The 24,530-nt window shown below is 44.5% G+C and overlaps 1 long non-coding RNA gene across 1 annotated transcript in view; it reads right to left on the minus strand.

The window, feature by feature from the left end:
- Positions 1–17,302: 17,302 nt before the first annotated feature.
- Positions 17,303–24,530, minus strand: part of LOC137522726 (uncharacterized) — a 54,634-nt gene continuing 47,406 nt past the window's right edge. The window contains exon 4 of the long non-coding RNA XR_011022420.1: positions 17,303–17,402. This is a non-coding gene — a long non-coding RNA (uncharacterized lncRNA). The remainder of the gene's footprint in view (positions 17,403–24,530) is intronic.

The raw sequence follows: 24,530 nt of genomic DNA on the forward strand, positions 1-24,530 counted from the left end.
TACTTAAAAATGCATACCTTTCTGTAGCTTGTGCTCTCCTCTTTCATTTGATGCCTTTATCGCCGTTCTACACCAAACAGTTTTTATTCGATTTCAATTTAAATATTATGGCTGCCATCTTGGCTATGTTATAACTTTCGGGTCACCCCTGTCTTCTCTGTTAGAGAAGGGCATCACTGAATGAAGCAGGAAGAGGAAGTTACACGCATGGCCACTGCAAGAGACTCCTCCAGAAGGGTTATAGCACTACTTCGTTGGAAATCGTCTGTCTTAAAGGCATGCCCATGAGAGGTGTTCGGAGTCTCAAGTGAGGTTGGGCTTATTCTCCCATTCCATTTCCTGCCTTTACAGTGGTTATCTTGGAGGAAACCCTCACATGTGAGTATATTTTCACTTGACTTCCTCTTAACCTCTGTATCTCCTGGTATACCAACATATGCACTCTATTGGGCTCTCAGCATGGGTGTAACAATATACCCTACAAGGAATGCAGCTGCAGGGGGGCCCAGTAGCCTGAAATGGCTCTGTGGGGGGAGAAGTTTATTTTCCCTGTCCTGAGAGACTGACAACTAAGGACACAGAAAAAAAAACTGTTCTCTGCATAATTGTTCTAATGACTGAATCTGCTCAGTCACTGATAATGAATCATAAAAAGATTTGTAGACAGTCCCTAATCAGTTTGCAGCAGGGTGTTATGTACAGCACCCTTCCCCCAGCCTCTCCACCCCCTCCCCAAGTGCTATGTACTGTAGTGATGCTAGAGGAGTCTGCAGAGCCAGTTCTGCTCCACCAGAGATGGGCAGAGTGAGTGTAATAAGCTGAGGCTGGGAGCACACTCGTCTTTCGGTTTTCTGTATGCATTCTTTGCACACCATGTGTGTCTGTATGTGTGAAAACATGCACGTTTTATCACAGAAGCTATTGTAATTGATAGAGAAAATGCATGCAGTGCTTCACTGCTGTCTGTTTTTATCTGCATGGGGAAAACACATTCAAGGGTGCACTAGCCAATTGATTAACATTGGTTCTCAGTTTACGGACTCAGACACACTATAAGCACTTTTCTGAGCGTCTTCAGGTCATCAGCGCTTTCTGAGCACTTTCAAAAAATTGCTCCCATTCATTTGCATTAAAATCATGGTAAAATTGCGTACAAATCGCAGTGTGAATGGGAGTGATTTTTTGAAAGCGCTCAGAAAGCGCTGATGATCCGAAAACGCTCAGCAATGCACTTATGGGGATAACTCATATCAAGGCCGTTTTCATGCACGTTTTCACGTTTACGTGCGATCGCGAAATTGCGCGTGCAATCACAAATTTTCATGCGCAATCGCTGCTGGTTTCACGTGCAAATTTGCGATCATGCGTGCAAATTCGCGATCACGCTCAAATGCGAAAACGTGCATGAAAACGGCCGTGATATGGCCGTGATACGAGTTATCACGGTTTAGTGAATCAAGCCCATAGTGTGTCTGAGCCCTAACTGTGCAGAAAGTGAGGGGAGGGGGCCCCATCCAAAGTTTTGCAGGGAGCCCCTGGCTCTCAGGTATCTCCGTTTGTTTTGCAAAATCTTTTGTTAAATGTTCTTGTAAATGTGTTTTCTGAGAACTTTCCACCAGCGAACATGTTCATCCATTACTATTCAAAAACAAAGAAGAGAAAATAGTACTTTAAAAGATCAGGTATATAAATGAATTGAGAAAGACCAAGCTTAAAGAGACTCTGTAACAAAATGTTGAGCCTTATTTCTTCTGTCCTATAAGTTCCTATACCTGTTCTAATGTGGTCTGTCTTACTGCAGCATTTTCTAGTTGCACTGTCTCTGTAATAAATCTTATCTCCTTTCCTCTGTCGTGTCTGTCGGCTGAGGCTGGAATGTGTGGAATGTGCAACACTGCTTGTCATTGGCAGAAGCTTTACACACCCCCTCCAAGCTCTGCATGAGTCACACAGTAAGCTGTTCTCAGCCTATGATACTCTGGTTAGAAGCCAGTCTTTTGTTTGTAAACTGCCTAAAACTGTTAATTACAAGCCAGGATTGCAGCAGGGAGTGGCAGAAACAGCACAGAGGGGCCCAGGAGAAAATAAGGAATAGAATGGTATGCTTTTTATTGTAAGAATATTAGAGTACAGATTCTCTTTAAGGTTTTATTTGCATACTTTTCTTCTGCTTTTACCAAGACAGTGTCTCATAATACATGTAGTCATGTTTAAATAAGAACAATACCCCCCCCCCCCCCATCCGCAATGGTGGAGGTCATGGGGGCTATTGTTATCACCTGCAACAGGAATATGTGTGAGTGTAAGACAGTAATTATTTGAATTAAGTTGAACTTGATGAGTGTTGGTATTTTTTTTTCAACAAAACTAACAAACATGTTTTCAACTAGTTTAACTCCCTATGGGGGAATTGAATCCTCCTACATTCTTGTCAAAAACCATCACCCAGAAAAGAACCTGTACAAAGACACCGGCCAGACTGCCTATGCACACGTTATTCTGGCAGATGGACTGTGCAACTGCTATCCATGGAGTGCTTTTGAAAATAAAGGAATTCCTGAGAATACCCCATACCCCATAACAAGTTAGACTAGTCCTGTCACATTAATAATATCTTCTGGTAGTCACAGTGACATGCAAAAAAAAAATAAAATATATATATATATATATATATATATATATATATATATATATATATATATATATATATATAGTGCATTTTTCTCTGGGTCAAATGTGCATCTTATATGTATGTACCGTATATTTCGGCGTATAAGACGACCCCCCAACTTTTCCAGTTAAAATATAGAGTTTGGGATATACTCGCTGTATAAGACTACTCCTCTTCCAATATCCACCAAATAAAATAAAAAAAACATCATATACTGGTGCTGTGTATGAACAGATACTGGTGCTGTACTGTATGTGGTACCCAGTGTATAACAGTATATAGGCGATTGACTGGTTGGATTGATCAACTCTCCCTAAGTTGACTGGTCAGCTCTCCTTGTCTACCTCTTTATCAGAGCGATATGGAAGAATAGATTGCGCTGTGCCCATAAAACATGCCTCTTTCACTCTTCTGACCCACCCTTGTATCCTATTTATCTCCTCTACCTCTCAGATCTCATACATGTACGCCTGCACTGCTTCACTGTTGTCCACAGCAGCGAGATCTGAGAGTCGGTAACAGGATAGGGCGTATCACCCGACATCAATGACATCAGGCATATAAGACAACCCCTGACTTTTCAGATTTCCAAGGGTTAAAAAGTAGTCATATACGCCAGAATATACAGTATTTTGTAATTTACAATTTCTTCTGATTGTGGTCCTTTAACCTTTTGAGGACCACGGTCTTAAACTTACTGACCAGGCCATTTTTTACTTAATAGGCCACCGCAGCTTTAAGGGCTCGCTCTGCAGGGTTGTACAACTCAGCAAACAACTGATTCCCCCCCCCCCCTTTTTTTTGCCCACCAACAAAGCCTTCTGTTGGTGGGGTCTGAGCGCTCCCCAGATGTTTGTTTGTTTTTAATAAATATGTATTTCCTTTTTTTTTTTTTTAAATAAATTTTACTGTATATTTTTTATTTTATTTTCCCTCCCTCCTCCCCCCCCCCCCCCCGCCAGCCTATCACAGCGGATCGGTTTAGTGCATCCCACAGTCACACAGCTGTCCCCAGTACAGCGCTGCCTTAGATCGCAGTGCTGTACAGTGTTATTAGACGGCCATCTAACAGTCTCCTAGCGGCGATCGCCGTCATTCAAGCAGGGATGTGCGCACATTGGCACGCACAATCCCCTGCAATCTTCGCCCCTAGCACTTCACCCCAGTTGGCGTGGAGTGGTCTTGGAGCTGCCACTCTGCTCACGCCAATCGGCGTGGAGCGGTCGTTAGGCAGTTAATAAATCATAGACACTTGGGGTCCAGAGTTGTGGCCTACAGGAAATTAGTAGTGAATGAGTGGACTAATCTGTGCATGGTAAGAGGACGGTGCCATGGTTCCAAAGCTGTCATTGAAGAAAGATTGCTTTTATAACAAATGAAAAAAAATGAAATTAATAGAAGAATGATACTTACACAAATTAGTCATACTTTTTAATCTTATAATAACAATTTTAAATACAAATGCTATTTATTGTATCAGTGTTGTTCACAACAGCTAATCAAATAATGTATCTATTTATTAGAAAGAGTGTATAAAAGATATAGCTGAATTTGATTAACCACCTTAGCGGTATACACGAGCTCAGCTAGTCCATTACCGCCAGAGGGTGCCGCTCAAGCCCTGCTGGGCCGATTTTGATGAAATAAAGAGCAGCACACGCAGCCGGCACTTTGCCAGCAGCGTGTGCTGCCCGATCGCCGCCGCTCTGCGGCGATCCGCGGCGAGCAGCGGCGAAAGAGGGTCCCCCCAGCCGCCTGAGCCCTGCGCAGCCGAAACAAATAGTTCCGGCCAGCGCTAAGGGCTGGATCGGAGGCGGCCGACGTCAGGACGTCGGCTGACGTCCATGACATCACTCCGCTCGTCGCGAGAAGCCAAACACGGAAGGCTGCTCATTGCGGCCTTCCGTGTTACTTTTGGCCGCCGGAGGCAATCAGAAGAACGCCTCCGGAGCGCCATCTAGTGGGCTTTCATGCAGCCAACTTTCAGTTGGCTGCATGAAATAGTTTTTTTTTTATTTAAAAAAAAACCCTCATGCAGCCGCCCTGGCGATCTTAACCACATAACGACCGCCCCCAGCCGATGGGCGGCGGCAAAGTCTGGGCCCAAACGACCGCAATACGCCCATCGGCGGGGGCGGCTGCGGGAGTGGCTATGCGGCGATCGCGTCATTCGTGACGCGATCAGCCGCCGGGGACTGGCTCCGCCCCCCGTTCGCCGTAACCCGCCGGCCGTTCGGAAGCGCCGGCGGGTTACTGGCATCCGGATCGCCGCTGCAACAGTGTATAATAGGCTTTGTAATGTATACAAAGCCTATTATACTGGCTGCCTCCTGCCCTGGTGGTCCCAGTGTCCGAGGGACCACCAGGGCAGGCTGCAGCCACCCTAGTCTGCACCAAACACACTGATTTCCCCCCCCCCTGCCCCCTGATCGCCCACAGCACCCCTCAGACCCCCCCCTGCCCACCCCCCAGACCACTGTTTGCACCCAGTCACCCTCCTAATCACCCATCAATCACTCCCTGTCACTATCTGTCAACGCTATTTTTTTTTTAAGTCCCTAATCTGCCCCCTACTCCCTCCTGATCACCCCCCCACCCCTCAGATTCTCCCCAGACCCCCCCCAGACCCCCCCCCCCCCGTGTACTGTATGCATCTATCCCCCCTGATCACCTGTCAATCACCTGTCAATCACCTGTCAATCACCTGTCAATCACCCGTCAATCACCCCCTGTCACTGCCACCCATCAATCAGCCCCTGATCTGCCCCTTGCGGGCAATCTGATCACCCCCCCACACCAATAGATCGCCCGCAGATCCGACATCAGATCACCTCCCAAATCCATTGTTTACATCTATTCTCTCCTCTAAACACCCACTAATTACCCATCAATCACCCCCTATCACCACCTGTCACTGTTACCCATCAGATTAGACCCTAATCTGCCCCTTGCGGGCACCCAATCACCTGCCCACACGCTCAGATTGCCCTCAGACCCCCCCCTTATCAATTCGCCCGTGCAATATTTACATCTGTTCTCCCCTGTAATAACCCACTGATTACCTGTCAATCACCCATCAATCACCCCCTGTCACTGCCACCCATCAATCACCCCCTGTCACTGCCACCCATCAATCAGCCCCTAACCTGCCCCTTGCGGGCAATCTGATCACCCACCCACACCAATAGATCGCCCGCAGATCCGACATCAGATCAGTCACCTCCCAAATCCATTGTTTACATCTATTCTCTCCTCTAAACACCCACTAATTACCCATCAATCACCCCCTATCACCACCTGTCACTGTTACCCATCAGATTAGACCCTAATCTGCCCCTTGCGGGCACCCAATCACCTGCCCACACGCTCAGATTGCCCTCAGACCCCCCCCTTATCAATTCGCCCGTGCAATATTTACATCTGTTCTCCCCTGTAATAACCCACTGATTACCTGTCAATCACCCATCAATCACCCCCTGTCACTGCCACCCATCAATCACCCCCTGTCACTGCCACCCATCAATCAGCCCCTAACCTGCCCCTTGCGGGCAATCTGATCACCCACCCACACCAATAGATCGCCCGCAGATCCGACATCAGATCACCTCCCAAATCCATTGTTTACATCTATTCTCTCCTCTAAACACCCACTAATTACCCATCAATCACCCCCTATCACCACCTGTCACTGTTACCCATCAGATTAGACCCTAATCTGCCCCTTGCGGGCACCCAATCACCCGCCCACACCTCAGAACGCCCTCAGACCCCAGCCCTGATCACCTCGCCAGTGCATTGCTTGCATCTATTTCCCCCCTCTAATCACACCTTGAGACACCCATCAATCACCTCCTGTCACCCCCTAGCACACCTACCCATCAGATCAGGCCCTAATTTGCCCCGTGTGGGCTCCTGATCACTCGGCCAAACCCTCAGATCCCCCTCAGACCCCCTTCCGATCACCTCCCCAGTGCATTGATTGCATCTATTTTCCCCTCTAACCGCCCCCTGAGACACCCATCAATCACCTCCTGTCACCCCCCTAGCACTCCTATCCATCAGATCAGGCCCAATACATCCTGTCATCTAAGAGGCCACCCTGCTTATGACCGATTCCACAAAATTTGCCCCCTCATAGACCACCTGTCATCAAAATTTGCAGATGCTTATACCCCTGAACAGTCATTTTGAGAAATTTGGTTTCCAGACTACTCACAGTTTTGGGCCCGTAAAATGCCAGGGCAGTATAGGAACCCCACAAGTGACCCCATTTTAGAAAGAAGACACCCCAAGGTATTCTGTTAGGTGTATGATGAGTTCATAGAATATTTTATTTTTTGTCAAAAGTTAGCGGAAATTGGATTGTTATTGTTTTTTTCACAAAGTGTCATTTTTCACTAACTTGTGAGAAAAAATAAAATCTTCTATGAACTCACCATACCCCTAACGGAATACCTTGGGGTGTCTTCTTTCTAAAATGGGGTCACTTGTGGGGTTCCTATACTGCCCTGGCATTTTAGGGGCCCTAAACCGTGAGGAGTAGTCTAGAAAACAAATGCCTCAAAATGACCTGTGAATAGGACGTTGGGCCCCTTAGCGCACCTAGGCTGCAAAAAAGTGTCACACATGTGGTATCGCCATACTCAGGAGAAGTAGTATAATGTGTTTTGTGGTGTATTTTTACACATACCCATGCTGGGTGGGAGAAATCTCTCTGTAAATGGACAATTGTGTGTAAAAAAAATCAAAAATGTGTCATTTACAGAGATATTTCTCCCACCCAGCATGGTTATATGTAAAAATACACCACAAAACACATTATACTACTTCTTCTGAGTACGGCGATACCACATGTGTGACACTTTTTTGCAGCCTAACTGTGCTAAGGGGCCCAAAGTCCAATGAGTACCTTTAGGATTTCACAGGTCATTTTGAGACATTTGGGTTCAAGACTACTCCTCACGGTTTAGGGCCCCTAAAATGCCAGGGCAGTATAGGAACCCCACAAGTGACCCCATTTTAGAAAGAAGACACCCCAAGGTATTCTTTTAGGTGTATGATGAGTTCATAGAAGATTTTATTTTTTGTCACAAGTTAGCGGAAATTGATATGTATTGTTTTTTTTTTCACAAAGTGTCATTTTCCGCTAACTTGTGACAAAAAAAAAATCTTCTATGAACTCACCATACTCCTAACAGAATACCTTGGGGTGTCTTCTTTCTAAAATGGGGTCACTTGTGGGGTTCCTATACTGCCCTGGCATTTTAGGGGCCCTAAACCGTGAGGAGTAGTCTAGAATCCAAATGCCTCAAAATGACCTGTGAATAGGACGTTAGGCCCCTTAGCGCACCTAGGTTGCAAAAAAGTGTCACACATGTGGTATCGCCGTACTCAGAAGAAGTAGTATAATGTGTTTTGGGGTGTATTTTTATACATACCCATGCTGGGTGGGAGAAATCTCTCTGTAAATGGACAATTGTGTGTAAAAAAAATCAAATAATTGTCATTTACAGAGATATTTCTCCCACCCAGCATGGGTATGTGTAAAAATACACCCCAAAACACATTATACTACTTCTCCTGAGTACGGCGGTACCACATGTGTGGCACTTTTTTGCACCCTAAGTGCGCTAAGGGGCCCAAAGTCCAATGAGTACCTTTAGGATTTCACAGGTCATTTTGCCACATTTGGTTTCAAGACTACTCCTCACGGTTTAGGGCCCCTAAAATGCCAGGGCAGTATAGGAACCCCACAAATGACTCCATTTTAGAAAGAAGACACCCCAAGGTATTCCGTTAGGAGAATGGCGAGTTCATAGAAGATTTTATTTTTTGTCACAAGTTAGCGGAAAATGACACTTTGTGAAAAAAAACAATTACAATCAATTTCCGCTAACTTGTGACAAAAAAAAAAAATCTTCTATGAACTCACCATACATCTAACGGAATACCTTGGGGTGTCTTCTTTCTAAAATGGGGTAATTTGTGGGGTTCCTATACTGTCCTGGCATTTTAGGGGCCCTAAACCGTGAGGAGTAGTCTTGAAACGAAATTTCTCAAAATGACCTGTGAAATCCTAAAGGTACTCATTGGACTTTGGGCCCCTTAGCGCAGTTAGGGTGCAAAAAAAGTGCCACACATGTGGTATCGCCGTACTCAGGAGAAGTAGTATAATGTGTTTTGGGGTGTATTTTTCCACATACCCATGCTGAGTGGGAGAAATATCTCTATAAATAGACAATTGTGTGTAAAAAAAATAAAAAAATTGTCATTTACGGAGATATTTCTCCCACCCAGCATGTGTATGTGTAAAAATACACCCCAAAACACATTATACTACTTTTCCTGAGTACGGCAATACCACATGTGTGGCACTTTTTTGCGGCCTAACTGCGCTAAGGGGCCCAAAGTCCAATGAGCATCTTTAGGCTTTACAGGGGTGCTTACAATTAGGCACCCCCCAAATGCCAGGACAGTAAACACACCCCACAAATGACCCCATTCTGGAAAGTAGACACTTCAAGGTATTCAGAGAGGAGCATAGTGAGTCCGTGGCAGATTTCATTTTTTTTTGTCGCAAGTTAGAAGAAATGGAAACTTTTTTTTTTTTTTTTTTTTGTCACAAACTGTCATTTTCCGCTAACTTGTGACAAAAAATAAAATCTTCTATGAACTCACCATGCCTCTCACTGAATACTTTGGGATGTCTTCTTTCCAAAATGGGGTCATTTGGGGGGTATTTGTACTATCCTGGAATTTTAGCCCCTCATGAAACATGACAGGTGCGCAGAAAAGTCAGAGATGCTTGAAAATGGGAAAATTCACTTTTGGCACCATAGTTTGTAAACGCTATAACTTTTACCCAATCCAATAAATATACACTGAATGTTTTTTTTTTTATCAAAGACATGTAGCAGAATAACTTTCGCGCTCAAATGTATAGGAAATTTTACTTTATTTGAAAAATGTCAGCACAGAAAGTTAAAAAAGTCATTTTTTTGACAAAATTCATGTCTTTTTTGATGAATATAATAAAAAGTAAAACTCGCAGCAGCAATCAAATAGCATCAAAAGAAAGCTGTATTAGTGACAAGAAAAGGAGGTAAAATTCATTTAGGTGGTAGGTTTTATGACCGAGCAATAAACCGTGAAAGCTGCAGTGGTCTGAATGGAGAAAAAGGCTCTGGTCCTTAAGGGGCGAAAAGACTGTGGTCCCGAAGTGGTTAATAGAACGCCAGGGTGAAATGTAAACTTTTCATTTATCAATGTTAAAGAAGTCAGAGCTCATAGACTGCAGCTATACCAGCGGGAGGTATCACAAACAGAATCCCTATTTGCTCTTGACTTGCTAGTTATATTTACTGCATTGAATGATTCTACATTTTTCTGACCCCATTAGTAAAATAACTTTTTTTCATTCCTGCCTGTGTGAAGAGTGACTTAAAGAGAGTCTGAAGCGAGAATAAATCTCGCTTCAGACCTCCTAAATAGCAGGGGCATTTGTGCCCCTGCTAAAACGCCGCTATCCCGCAGCTGCACGAGGGTCCCTGTCCCCCCAAATCCCCTCCGTAATGCGGGGGAGCGCTTCCGCATTGGGGCAGGGCTAACCGCCGCAGCCCTGCCCCACGCGCGTCTGTCAGTGCGTATCTCAGTCTTCCTTCACTGAGAGGGGCGGGGGAGAGGCGGCGATGCGCCGCTGATAGACGCGACTGGAGGCAGGGCTGCAGCCGTTAGCCCTGCCTCCAGGAGCGACCAAATGCACAACCAAGTCGTGCTGGGGTGGGTTTGGGGGTCAAGGGATCCCCTTTGTGCGGCACGATAGCGGCGGTTTAGCAGGGGCACACGTGCCCCTGCTAACTTTGAGCTCTGAAGCGAGATTTATTCTCGCTTCAGAGTCTCTTTAAAGGACAACAGCTATAGTGATATGGAGGTTGCAATATTTATCTCCTATTAAGCAATACCAGTAGCCTGACTATCCTGCTGATACCCTGCCTCTAATAGCTTTAGCTATAGACCCTGAACAAGCATGCAGCAGAGAGATCAGGTGTTTCTGACATTAAAGTCAGAACTGACTGGATTATCTGCATGCTTGCTTCTGGTGTTATTCAAACACTATTGCAGCCAAACAGATCAGCAGGGCTGCCAGGCAACTGGTATTGATTAAAAGGAAATAAATATGGCAGCCTCCATATACCTCTCACTACAGTTGTTCTTTAATATAAATAACATTTGTGTTCTGAGTGCAGTTCACAGTTGATAATCAAATAATTTAACCATTTACTAGAACCATATAACTGAATTTGTTTTTTTTTTTATTAAACATTTTTACCTAGAATTTGAAAGATTTAGCATTTTTTTATTTAGCATTTTGAATAACTTGAGCCCCACTTGTATCACTCAACCACTTGAGGTTTTTTGACATTATGTCCATTTTAGAGTTTTCAAATCTTATACATGTAAATTGTTCTTGTTGCTCAAGGCCATCAGCCAGATTTCATTTTCAGTTGTGAATGAAACAAGATGGTTTGTTGGATGCAAGCTGGTTCCTATTCTTAAAGGACCAGTATCGCGAAAAATTATACAATTTAAAATACATGTAAGCTCATACAAATAAGAAATATGTTTCTTCCAGAGCTAGATAGTGTAATGGTTAGTGTAATGGTTAAGGGCTCTGCCTCTGATGTAGGAGTCCTGGGTTCAAATCCTGGCTCTTCCGACTCGGTAAGCCAGCACCTATTCAGTAAGGAGTTCATTGGGCAAGTCTCCCTAACACTGCTACTGCCTACTGAGTGCGCTCTAGTGGCTGCCTCGCAAGCGCTTTGAGTCCGACAGGAGAAAGGCGCTATACAAAAAAGGAATTATTATTATTATTATTATTAAATGAGCCAAAAATAACTTTTCTTCTATGTCGTTGTCACTTACAGTAGTTAGTAGAAATCTGATAGAACAGACAGGTTTTTGACTAGTCCATCTCTTCATGGGGGATTCTTAGTATTTAATTTATTCTTTACAAACACACTCCCTGGAAAGGATCTATACAAAGATACAGGCCGCGCAGCCTCCCCTTCACTGGCACTCATGGAAGTTGCATAGCATGTGTTGCACAAATGGTGTAACCCAGGTTATGTAGACAATGGCGCATTGCTGGTACAAATGTATTAGAAATGCATACCTTGTGTACATAGCAAAGGTTCCGCTGTTTGCGCATTGCTCCCTATGTCACTTGGGTTTTATTCTGCCTAAAGTTCTATTTTGACATTGTGGGTGAGACTGATGCAATGACGAGTGTTCTTTTTTTGTGTAACTGCATTATTCTCTGTTGAATTTTCAATATTAGCAATTGAGATGCATTGATATGGTATGCCTAGAACACAAATGCTGGTACTGTAGTGGATTCTATTCATTAAGCTTCTACTACTGGCTAAAAAAAAATCACAGAATAATTTTGTAGTTATATACATTTCCAACATATCTACGGCAGTCGTTCTTTAGCTAGCTAAACTAATGGAGATCAGCTGGAGAAGTGTGTTTCAGTTTGAAATGTGCAATTTAAAATTTAAAGCAAATTTACCTAAAATAAGCATTTTGCTAAATATTTAATTGATCAGATATACATAAGGACAGATAGAGTTGAGCCGAAATTTTCGTAATTTCGCATTACTAAAATTACGCATGCGAAATTTGCGATTACGATGCGAAATTACGGTAGCGTAATTGCCATTAAAATCGTAATTGAAAATACCGTAAGCGTAATTTTCAACGCGTAATTTCGCGTTTCGTTCATGCCGTAATTTCGCATTAAACGCTACCGTAATTTCGTGTTAAACCGTAACGCTCCGTATAATATAAAAAAGCCGCCGACTTTAAGGGTTAATAGCAAAGCCCCCTTAAATGCTAAGAGCCTCAAATTTGAAAAATATATTAAGGAGATCAGGAGGAATAAGAGGAAAAAAATGTTTTCAAAAAGACCTTATAGTTTTTGAGAAAATCGATGTTAAAGTTTCAAAGGAAAAATGTAAACATTTAAAAACCCGCCAACTTTAACGGTTAATAGCAAAGCCTGCTTAAAGTTTAGGAACACCAAATTCCCAGGGTATATTAAGGGGATCAAGGGGAATAAGAGGAAATTTTTTTTTTTCAAAAAGACATTATAGTTTTTGAGAAAATCGATTTTTAAGTTTCAAGGGCAAAAATGTCTTTTAAATGCAGAAAATGTCAGTTTTTTTTTGCACAGGTAACAATAGTGTATTATTTTCATAGATTCCCCCAAGTGGGAAGAGTTTTACTTACTTCGTTCTGAGTGTGGGAAATATAAAAAAAAAACGACGTGGGGTCCCCCCTCCCAGACCTCTTTAACCCCTTGTCCCCCATGCAGGCTGGGATAGCCAGAATGCGGAGCACCGGCCGCATGGGGCTCCGCACCCTGACTATACCAGCCCGCATGGTCCATGGATTGGGGGGTCTCGGAAGGGGAGGGGCAGCCAAGCTTTCCCCTCCCCCTCCGAGCCCTTGTCCAATCCAAGGACAAGGGGCTCTTCTCCACCTCCGATGGGCGGTGGAGGTGGAGGCCGCGATTTCCTGGGGCGGGGGGGTTCATGGTGGAATCTGGGAGTCCCCTTTAAAAAGGGGTCCCCCAGATGCCCACCCCCCCTCCCAGGAGAAATGAGTATAGAGGTACTTGTACCCCTTACCCATTTCCTTTAAGAGTTAAAAGTAAATAAACACACAAACACTTAGAAAAAGTATTTTAATTGAACAAAAAACATAACCACGAAAAAAGTCCTTTAATATTCTTAATTAACCATTGATACTTACCTGTCCCTTTAAATAAATGATCCCTCGAAATAGCCTCGGAAATGTTCTATCAGTTACAATGTAACAAAGTTATTACAATGTAACAACTTTGTTACATTGTAACCACGCCGCACCCGACGTCACTCGCCGCCGCCGCATACGCGTCCGTGCTGCACGGACCCGACAGAGCTCTGAGCTATATAGCTCAGAGCTCTCTAAAGCATCTTTGTATTTGGGCTCCAAGGAGCCCCATTGGTCCTTAGCAGACCAATGGGGTTCCTTCTGATTTGAAGGAACCCCATTGGTCTGCTAAGGACCAATGGGGCTCCTTGGAGCCCAAATACAAAGATGCTTAGAGAGCTCTGAGCTATATAGCTCAGAGCTCTGTCGGGTCCGTGCAGGACGCTAAGTCCCCGCAGCTCCCGCTGCCCTCCCCGCCTCTCCCACATGTCACCCACATGTGAGTGACAGATGTGGGCGGGGTGGACAGCGGGAGCTGCGGGGACTTAGCGTCCTGCACGGACGCGTAAGTGTATGCGGCGGCGGCGAGTGACGTCGGGTGCGGCGTAGTTACAATGTAACAAAGTTGTTACATTGTAATAACTTTGTTACATTGTAACTGATAGAACATTTCCGAGGCTATTTCGAGGGATCATTTATTTAAAGGGACAGGTAAGTATTAATGGTTAATTAAGAATATTAAAGAGAACCCGAGGTGTGTTTAAAGATTGTTATTTGCATACAGAGGCTGGATCTGCCTATACAGCCCAGCCTCTGTTGCTATCCCAAACCCCACTAAGGTCCCCCTGCACTCTGCAATCCCTCATAAATCACAGCCATGCTGTGAGGCTCTGTTTACATATGTAGTGTCAGTCTCAGCTGCTCCCCCGCCTGCTGCAGAGCTCCGGTCCCTGCCCCCGTCCCTTCCCTCCAATCAGCAGGAAGGGAAGGGATGCAGGCGGGGACTGGAGTTCTGCAGGAGGCGGGGAGAGCAGCAGACTGACACTATAGAGATAAACACAGCCAGCTCTGACAAGCTGTTTGTCAGCAGCGTGGCTGTGATTTATGAGGGATTGCAGAGTGCAGGAGGACCTTAGGGGGGTTTGGGATAGCAACAGAGGCTGGGCTGTATAGGCAGATCCATCCTCTGTATGCAGATAATATTCTTCAAACCCACCTCGGGTTCTCTTTAAAGGACTTTTTTCGTGGTTATGTTTTTTGTTCAATTAAAATACTTTTTCTAAGTGTTTGTGTGTTTATTTACTTTTAACTCTTAAAGGAAATGGGTAAGGGGTACAAGTACCTCTATACTCATTTCTCCTGGGAGGGGGGGTGGGCATCTGGGCGACCCCTTTTTAAAGGGGACTCCCAGATTCCACCATGAACCCCCCCCCCAGGAAATCGCGGCCTCCACCTCCACCGCCCATTGGAAGTGGAGAAGAGCCCCTTGTCCTTGGATTGGACAAGGGCTCGGAGGGGGAGGGGAAAGCTTGGCTGCCCCTCCCCTTCCGAGACCCCCCAATCCATGGACCATGCGGGCTGGTATAGTCAGGGTGCGGAGCCCCACGCGGCCGGTGCTCCGCATTCTGGCTATCCCAGCCTGCATGGGGGACAAGGGGTTAAAGAGGTCTGGGAGGGGGGACCCCACGTAGTTTTTTTTTTATATTTCCCACACTCAGAACGAAGTAAGTAAAACTCTTCCCACTTGGGGGAATCTATGAAAATAATACACTATTGTTACCTGTGCAAAAAAACCTGACATTTTCCACATTTAAAAGACATTTTCGCCCTTGAAATTTAAAAATCGATTTTCTCAAAAACTATAAGGTCTTTTTGAAAAAAAAAATTTCCTCTTATTCCCACTGATCCCCTTAATATACCCTGGGAATTTGGTGTTTCTAAACTTTAAGCAGGCTTTGCTATTAACCGTTAAAGTCGGCGGGTTTTTAAATGTTTACATATTTCCTTTGAAACTTTAACATCGAATTTCTCAAAAACTATAAGGTCTTTTTGAAAAAAAGTTTTTTCCTCTTATTCCTTCTGATCTCCTTAATATATTCTCCAAATTTGAGGCTCTTAGCATTTAAGGGGGCTTTGCTATTAACCCTTAAAGTCGGCGGCTACCTAACATTGATCCATGCGTCAACTTTTCCGCTTCGGGAGCATGGCCATACGCATTAATTTCGTAATACCGTTGCAATGCGAAAATTACGCTTACGTGAAATTTCGCGAAATCCTTCTTCATTACGATTATGTACTTACGGCCATAAACGTAATTACACTAATTACGCGAAATTTCGTGAAATCGTAATTACGCCATTACGCTCATCTCTAAGGACAGAGACTATGATTATTCCTGATATACATGCAGCTCAGCAGCTAGTCTCTCAGCCAACCCTACAAGCAGCACTAACACGGTACCTAATGTGTATTTAGATTCCAAATGTCAGCCTTCAAAGATGAACAACTTTCTGGTTGGCCAGATCTGATGTATTCAAAATAACCAATTAAACTGAGCAATGACAGCTTTTGTTTACATCAGAGATGGTCAATCAGAGGTTTGTTTACCATTAAAGGGCCTTCTTCTGGTCCTGGAGGGTAGCCAGAAATGGGGAAAAGGCATTTGTTCTGATTATGGAAGCTCCCATGAACAGCATATCATACCAGTATGAAGATTCAGAGACTCCATTAGTGATACAACAAAATTTAAATGGACCTCATCTCAAAAATATCATGAAACCAGCAGATAAATATATCTGCAGATATAAGGGCTAAGCAAAGAAGCTGAGGGAAGGACAATCTCATCATTACAGTTGCCATGGAGGCCTCCTACAAAATGAATGTGTACATAAGGCTGGACCAATGTAAATGGCTCAGTCTGTGAACCAATGGGGAGCCCCGGCGGCTGATTCAAAGATGCTTTGCCGGGACTTATTAGCGAGTGTAATTACAGTAACTCATACGCTGTAATTACACAGCGGGGACTTGCGGCGAGATGTGGCGAGATGCGGCGGGTGCTCAGCGGTGGGAGGGAAATGGCTTACAATTATCTGTGCAGCTACGTGGGGAGTTGCAGAGACTAGCGGTGGCCGGCGGGGAGCTCTGGGGGTCTCCTTATTAAAGGAGACCCCCAGATGCAGCGGCAATGACATGTGTTAGCATGTTTAGACCTGCTTTTTGCTGGTCTAAGCTAACGCTCATGTCTGCTGGGAAGCATCGCTTCCTGGAGACACGCAAAGTGCAATAGGATAGGGTGTAAGGAACTTGCTGGACGATAATATCGCCCAAGCGAGTTTTTTTAACACCCTGCCTAGGGCTAAATGTAATTGGATCAGGCAACTTCATTGTTGCCTGATTTTCGGACTCACCAGCATTTAACGCTGGCGAGTCTGACAATTGCATCAGGCCCATTATTGTAAACCGGCCAACACCCAAATAACATAGTGGGCACCACTAACATTATAGCCTGTGGCAGCACCCAAATCCGAGTGGGCGCCAAAATTACGTCTCGAAAATGAACATAACCACAATAGGACACATAGCTTGATGTACAAAAAAGAATACATCTCATATCACCCAGAGAATACTAGGCCTCAGACCATGTGGCGTGCAGCTACCAATGGGAGATACCACAAAACAGAATCCCTTTGTTCTCTTTACATATTAGCTATTATTTAACCACATTGTGCTTCAGTTCCTCTGGGTCCATTAGTGATATTACTTTTATATTGCTGCCTGTGTGAAGAGTGACTAAAACTATGAATTGTGTTACATACTGTAATCATTTTTAAACATCTTTTTCTGAAACAAAATTCCTATAATAAAAGTGTTGTTGTTATCAGGACGAGGAGGAGTGCTCTTAGAAGATCCAAGCAAGCAGAGGTGGGATGTATCTTTGAACCTGCATTTTTCGTTGTTAAAGCTGGTGTTGTTGTGACTGTAACAAAAAAAAAAAAAAAAAAAAAAGAATATAGTCGTAAGCTTTTACATTTTATTATTATAAGTTCCACTGCTCTTGCTAAACATTGTACTGTACACCATCATTATTGTTTATTACTTTTTCTTAAATAATGAAGTTTCAATTGGAACAGGAAAAGCTCAAAAAATTAGAATGTTGTGCAAAACTTCATATACAGGATCTTCTAAAAAAATTAGCATATTGTGATAAAGTTCATTATTTTCTGTAATGTACTGATGAACTTTAGACTTTCATATATTTTAGATTCATTACACACAACTGAAGTAGTTCATAGCATTTTATTGTTTTAATATTGATGATTTTGGCATACAGCTCATGAAAACCCAAAATTCCTATCTCAAAAAATTAGCATATCATATAAAGGTTCTCTAAACGAGCTATTAACCTAATCATCTGAATCAACTAATTAACTGTAAACACCTGCAAAAGATTCCTGAGGCTTTTAAAAACTCCCAGCCTCTTTCATTACTCAAAACCGCAATCATGGGTAAGACTGCCGACCTGACTGCTGTCCAGAAGGCCATCATTGACACCCTCAAGCAAGAGAGTAAGACACAGAAAGAAATTTCTGAACGAATAGGCTGTTCCCAGAGTGCTGTATCAAGGCACCTCAGTGGGAAGTCTGTGGGAAGGAAAAAGTGTGGCAGAAAATGCTGCACAACGAGAAGAGGTGACCGGACTCTAAGGAAGATTGTAGAGATGGACCGATTCCAGACCTTGGGGACCTGTGGAAGCAGTGGACTGAGTCTGGAGTAGAAACATCCAGAGCCACCGTGTACAGGCATGTACAGGAAATAGGCTACAGGTGCCTCATTCCCCAGATAAAGCCACTTTTGAACCAGAAACAGCGGCAGAAATGCCTGACCTGTACTTGACACTGGACTTCAGGCATTTTGGCATTTCCCTCTCCCCAGTCTTCCTCCAGACTCTGGCACCTTGATTTCCAAATGACGTGCAAATGTTGCTTTCATCTGAAAAAAGTACTTTGGACCACTGAGCAACAGTCCAGTGCTGCTTCTCTGTAGCCCAGATCAGGCGCTTCTGCCGCTGTTTCTGGTTCAAAAGTGGCTTGACCTGGGGAATGTGGCACCTGTAGCCCATTTCCTGCACACACCTGTATACGGTGGCTCTGGATGTTTCTACTCCAGACTCAGTCCACTGCTTCCGCAGGTCCCCCAAGGTCTGGAATCGGTCCTTCTCCACAATCTTCCTCAGGATCCGGTCCCCTCTTCTCGTTGTGCAACATTTTCTGCCACACTTTTTCCTTCCCACAGACTTCCCACTGAGGTGCCTTGATACAGCACTCTGGGAACAGCCTATTCGTTCAGAAATTTCTTTCTGTGTCTTACCCTCTTGCTTGAGGGTGTCAATGATGGCCTTCTGGACAGCTGTCAGGTCGGCAGTCTTACCCATGATTGCGGTTTTGAGTAATGAACCATGCTCGGAGTTTTAAAAGCCTCAGGAATCTTTTGCAGGTGTTTAGAGTTAATTAGTTGATTCAGATGATTAGGTTAATAGCTTGTTTAGAGAACCTTTTCGTGATATGCTAATTTTTTGAGATAGGAATTTTAGGTTTTCATGAGCTGTATGCCAAAATCATCAATATTAAAACAATAAAAGGCTTTGACCTACTTCACTTGTGTGTTATGAATCTAAAATATATGAAAGTCTAATGTTTATCAGTACATTACCAAAAATAATGAACTTTATCACAATATGCTAATTTTTTGAGAAGATCCTGTATGTCAGTAACTGTGAACCAGACTGGGAGACCATGTAAAGACTTAAGAACCATTTGCAGGTGTTTTGGATTAATTAGCTGACACTGAGTCTGACACTTTGAGCCTAGAATATTGAACATTTTCACAATAATCTAATGGTCCGAGATTTTGAGGTTGTCATAAGCTGTAAGCCGTAATCAAACAAGCCAAAATGATAAAAAATAAAGGCATGACATATCTTACTTTGTGTGTAATGAGTCTATTTCATATATTAGTTTCACCTTTTAAGATGAATTACTGACATAAATTAACTTTTGCACAATATTCTAATTTTTCGAGTTTTACCTGTATAGCGGGGCTGCCTTTACCTTTAGTGCATGACTTTTTGTTTTTCTTGTTATGGTGAGGTGCAAGGCCAGATTTATACTTTTTGTGTCCCTAGGTATGTTGTGACTCCCCTTTTTTGTGCTGCAGCGCCCCTTCCATTCCATGCGCAACTACATCTTCCAAGTGTACCATCCATGTACAGCAGCCCCTTTCTTTCATGAACATGAATAGAAAACTGAGGGAGCTCCCTTGAGCATCAGTTTCCTATTTCATCTGTTGCTTTCCATTTTCGTCCTCCTTGTTCCTGTCCAGGTGCCCCTTGGCCTTCAGCCGCCCAAGGCATATGCCTTTGAGGCCTTTCCAGAAATCCGGCCCTGGTGCGGTGTCACTGGTGTGCTAATTTTAAGTTTGTTTTTTTTCCACCAGGATACTCATGTCCTCAAAAATGAGTCAAACTTAACATCACTATAAAGTAGTGGTATAAGTGGTAAGTATGATGGAAACATGTTCACAACAGCCTACACAAGCTTCAATTCCATTTATAGGGTAGTGTAGTGTAGTGTAATGTAGTGTAGTCAGATGATGTATTCACCAGACACAACCGCTGTATCTGCTGCTAGTCACCCCTCTATCGTAGGCAGTCAAATAACCCCTGTAGCATAGCTGAAAGTTTCGTCAGGAGCATTGTCATTAGTTCAGTCTGACTATTGCACAGCTTTTTCTTTTCACAGTTGAGTATTTCATGGCTTTCTTTAAGACTACAACCAGATACTCTGACCTGAGGAATCGGGGATTGCTTAGGGGCGCACTATACAAAAAATACTATAATGTGATAGCAGTCAAACAAGCACAGAAAAATAAGGTCCCTTTTTCCATGGTAGGCTGAACTGCACACTTATTGGGCGATTTAGCTTTCTGATCGCCGATCATGCATCCATTCTAGCTACACTTTAATGTAGCCAAATAGCAACTTTTGTGGCACCACGCGTGCCATCATAAGGAGGCACAGGGGGACAGAGGGAGGGACAAAGGGGGGCAGAAGGAGCCTAGGCACTAGTGGGACAGAGGGATGACTGAGGGAGGCACATGGAGACAGATGGAGGCACAAAGGGGAACAAAAGGAAGAGGCACAGGAGGACAGAAGGAGGCAGATGAGGACTGAAAGAGGAATGGGGGAGAGGTAGCACAAGGGAACAGAAGGAGGCACAAGAGGACAGAAGGAGGCACAAGGGGACAGAAGGAGCCTCAGTGGGAACAAAAGAAACACGAAGGGACACAGAGGCAAGCACAGGGACACAGAAGGAGGCACAGGGGGACAGAGGGAAGCACATTGGGGTGGAGGTGGCACAGTGGGACTGAAGGAGAGACATGGAGACAGAAGGAGGCACAAAGAGGACAAAGAGAGAGGCATAGGGGGCCAGAGGTGGCACAGGGGGACTGAAAGAGGCACATAAAGACACAAGGAGGCACAGAGGGGAACAGAAGGAGGCACAGGGGGAAAGAACGACACACAAGAGGGCAGAAGTGGCTCGTGGGACAGAATGAAACACAGAGGGGACAGAAAAAGGCACAAAGGGGACAAAAGGAGGTACAAATGCGGACAGAAGGAGGCACAGGGGGATAGGAGGAGTCACAGGGGGACAGAGGGATGCATTTGAGGGGTAAGGGACTCAGTGGTGGCTGCCTGAACTTACACTATCCAGGCACAGCAGAAGCAGGTAATAGAACACCTGTGGGGTGGGGCCTAGTCTGGGTACAGGGCTTCATTTGGAGTGGGGCTTAAACTAGGGACATGGCACTCCAGGCAATGGCCGGGAATGCCTATGCCTAAAAATGGCCCTGGTCAGTGGTAAACAGTGCTGCTCAGATACCCCTTTTCAAAATCCAAATTGAATTTGGATCCGGATACCCAGATATCCGATACAAATCGGATATCCGAGTTTTATCTTTTGGAATCCGAATCGGATATACCCAGTATGCGGGATATCCGGGCATATTCAGATATCCGGATAGAAAAACGGAATTGGGGTTTAAATTGCCTTTAAACGTTTTTTAGGGTAAATGAGGCATGTAGCATCATGTTTTTTTTTAAAAGGAAACACTAATTGATGATGTGGGGACTTAAATCCCCCCCCCCCCAAAAAAAAAATGGCTGTCAATTAACATCAGGACTAGGTTCCAGACAACGGTCATGCAGCCCACATTTTGTCCAAAGTCCAATTGCACGTCTGGGACATGACAGTTTTCAGCCCAGACACCTCCAAAAAATTACGCAGCAATTGTGTTTTGGGTTAAATATAGGTGGTATCAGCACAGCAGCAGTGGCCTGTGGCACCCTTGCGGTGGGAGCAGCAAAGGCAGCAGGAGCAGGGCAATGCAGCAGCAGCAGGTGTAACGTCTGCCAGGAGCTTGCCGGACGTGGCACTTGGCAGTGGCACCGGCACGTGGCACTTGGCACATGACACTTGGAACTTGGCACTTGCCACTTGCCACTTGGCACGTGTTACGTGGCACGTTTCACGTGCCACGTGACACATGCCATGTGACAAGTGCCACAGGCCAAGTGCCACCTGCCACGTGCCAAGTGCCACGTGCCTAGTGCCACATGCCGAGTGACAGTCAGACAGCAGAGGAGAAGACACTAGTCCACACTAACTGTTACACTGGTACTGCTCAGCAGCGCAGCAGTTCTGTGGTAAGCTAACACAGTTGTACTACTACTCTAACAACTAACTAGCACTGACTGCAGTACTACGGTACTAACTACACAATAACACAGTAATTCTATTCCCTAACCTAACCTATACTGTAGCTAAGGCTAATAGCAGGCCAGCAGCTGACCTGGTCTGTGCACAGCACACACACAGACACATAGCAGCTGCTGCAAGCCTGCAGCACACACTGACTGTCACTGAATGAAATCAAGCTAGTTACCTAATAAACAATAGAACAATAGTGTAGTGATAGTGAAGGTGTTAATCACTGAACAGCTTTAGGTTTATTACCAGGGCTGGATTTCCCATAAGGCACTGTAGGCACGTGTCTACAGGCGGAGCTAGGTATGAGAGGCGGGTCCTGTCCCTGAATGTCCCCCTCACAATAACTGCTGTGTTCCCCTCATTACAATCAAACGTCCTAATCTGTATGGCCGGGCGCAGCGCCTTTCTACCTCTACATACCCAGCTGCTTGACGATCATCTGCCTCCTCTCCCCGTCTGCGCTCCTGGCTGGTTTGATTTGTTCAGCGCTGTCATCAAAGAGCTAACACGCGCAGGCAGGCTGTAATGTCTGCTGTGCAGCTGATAGAAAACAGGAAGCACAGGAAGCCGGGTTCTGAAGTGGCTCCTGGTCTTCCTGTAAAGAGTGCAGAGTAAAAGAGCTATAGGAACAGGAGAGCGGCTCCAATTTCAACTGGATGGGGATGAGCAGACAGTTCCAAGAGGAGGTCAGGTGCACCCTCAGGGGAGGCAGCAGAAGTGAGTTCTGTACTCTGAGATGTTGGAATGCTGTCCGTGCCTCTGTGTGGTCTGCAGGTCACAGACCATTGATCTGAGGAATGCACGTCATTTTATTTACAAAACTGAAGTAGTCTCTAAGGTGACACTATTGTAGAGTTCCAAAGTTATGTCTATGCATGTGCTGTGCATTTATCTGCCTTATATATTATGATGAAAAGAGGGAATTAAGATGTCACCACTTTACAGGTGTTTTTTCAAGTTGCAGCAACTCACAAGATAGTGGTCATGTGCAATTTACATGGTTTTCCCTGCTGCTTACAAGGGGCTGCAATTATGCACACCATGCTCCAAAAACAGTAATATAGTTAATGCTTGACAGCTAATCTCCCACATTATCTTTTGCAGCTGTTGCACATGAGTGCAGAGGGGGGTGTTTCTGTTGACAACTGACCAAAGGGCAGACAGTGAAGCTGCAGTTTTCGGGGACATCTGATACCAGGGAGGGGAAGCAAAACACATACTGTACATGACTAATAAAAGGGAGAGCAGTAAATCTGAAGTTTCTCCTCTGTAGTGGCTGGACATGTATTCCTTCAGTAGATTTGTTCAAGTGTGTAAGTGTGTGTGTGTGTGTGTGTGTAGTGTGGTTAGAGATGAGCCGAAATTTTCGAAATTTTTTTTCGAACTGCTTTAATTACGAATGCGAAATATAACATTACGACCCAAATTCGTAATTTCGTAATTAATTTTCAAATCGTAATTTACAATTTCGTAATCGAAATTTCACTCCCGTAATGACGAATTTCGTGTCTCCAACCGAAATTTTACTTTTTCAGGTTTGTAAGGGTTTCTATCCCTCTAGATGCCTAAAATGAATAGGCCAGTCTCTCTCTCTCTCTCTCTCTCTCTCTCTCTCTCTCTCTCTCTCTCTCTCTCTCTCCTCTCTCTCTCTCTCTCTCTCTCTCTCTCTCTCTCTCTCTCTCTCTCTCTCTCTCTCTCCTCTCTCTCTCTCTCTCTCTCTCTCTCCAGAGATTGTAGTATTTCAAAACCATACTCACATTCATGACATGTCCAGGGATCAAACCCAGGCCAACCACATGGAAGACAGCTATGCTCACCACCATACCACCAAACACACACTAAATAGACTGCTAACCTAAATCTTACTTGTAGACAGTCATATGAGACACATGCTGGGTGCAGGGCTTTGTGATTGGGACCATGGACCATGCGATAGAGTGAGGTGCAAAAATGAAATCATGCCTAGCAGAGGATGGTTTCACAATGCTAAATGCTAGGCTGGCTGTGGTGCAATTGGTTAGTGCGTCTGGCTGGTAACAGCAAGGTTACAGGTTCGATTCCATCCAGGCATGTCTTTTCCTTTTTGCGTTCAACAGTTGTCCAAACAGAGCCAACAGAGCCCCAGATAGCCATGTAGAGTTAGGTCACAGCTAGCCTGGCTGTGTGCAATTGGTTAGTGTGTCTGGCTGGTAACAGCAAGGTTACAGGTTCGATTCCATCCAGGCATGTCTTTTCCTTTTGAGTTCAACAGTTGTCCAAACACCGAGCACAAAGTTTTG

Source organism: Hyperolius riggenbachi, chromosome 6 (genome assembly GCF_040937935.1).
Source record: "Hyperolius riggenbachi isolate aHypRig1 chromosome 6, aHypRig1.pri, whole genome shotgun sequence".
In the NCBI taxonomy this organism is placed as follows: Eukaryota; Metazoa; Chordata; class Amphibia; order Anura; family Hyperoliidae; genus Hyperolius; species Hyperolius riggenbachi.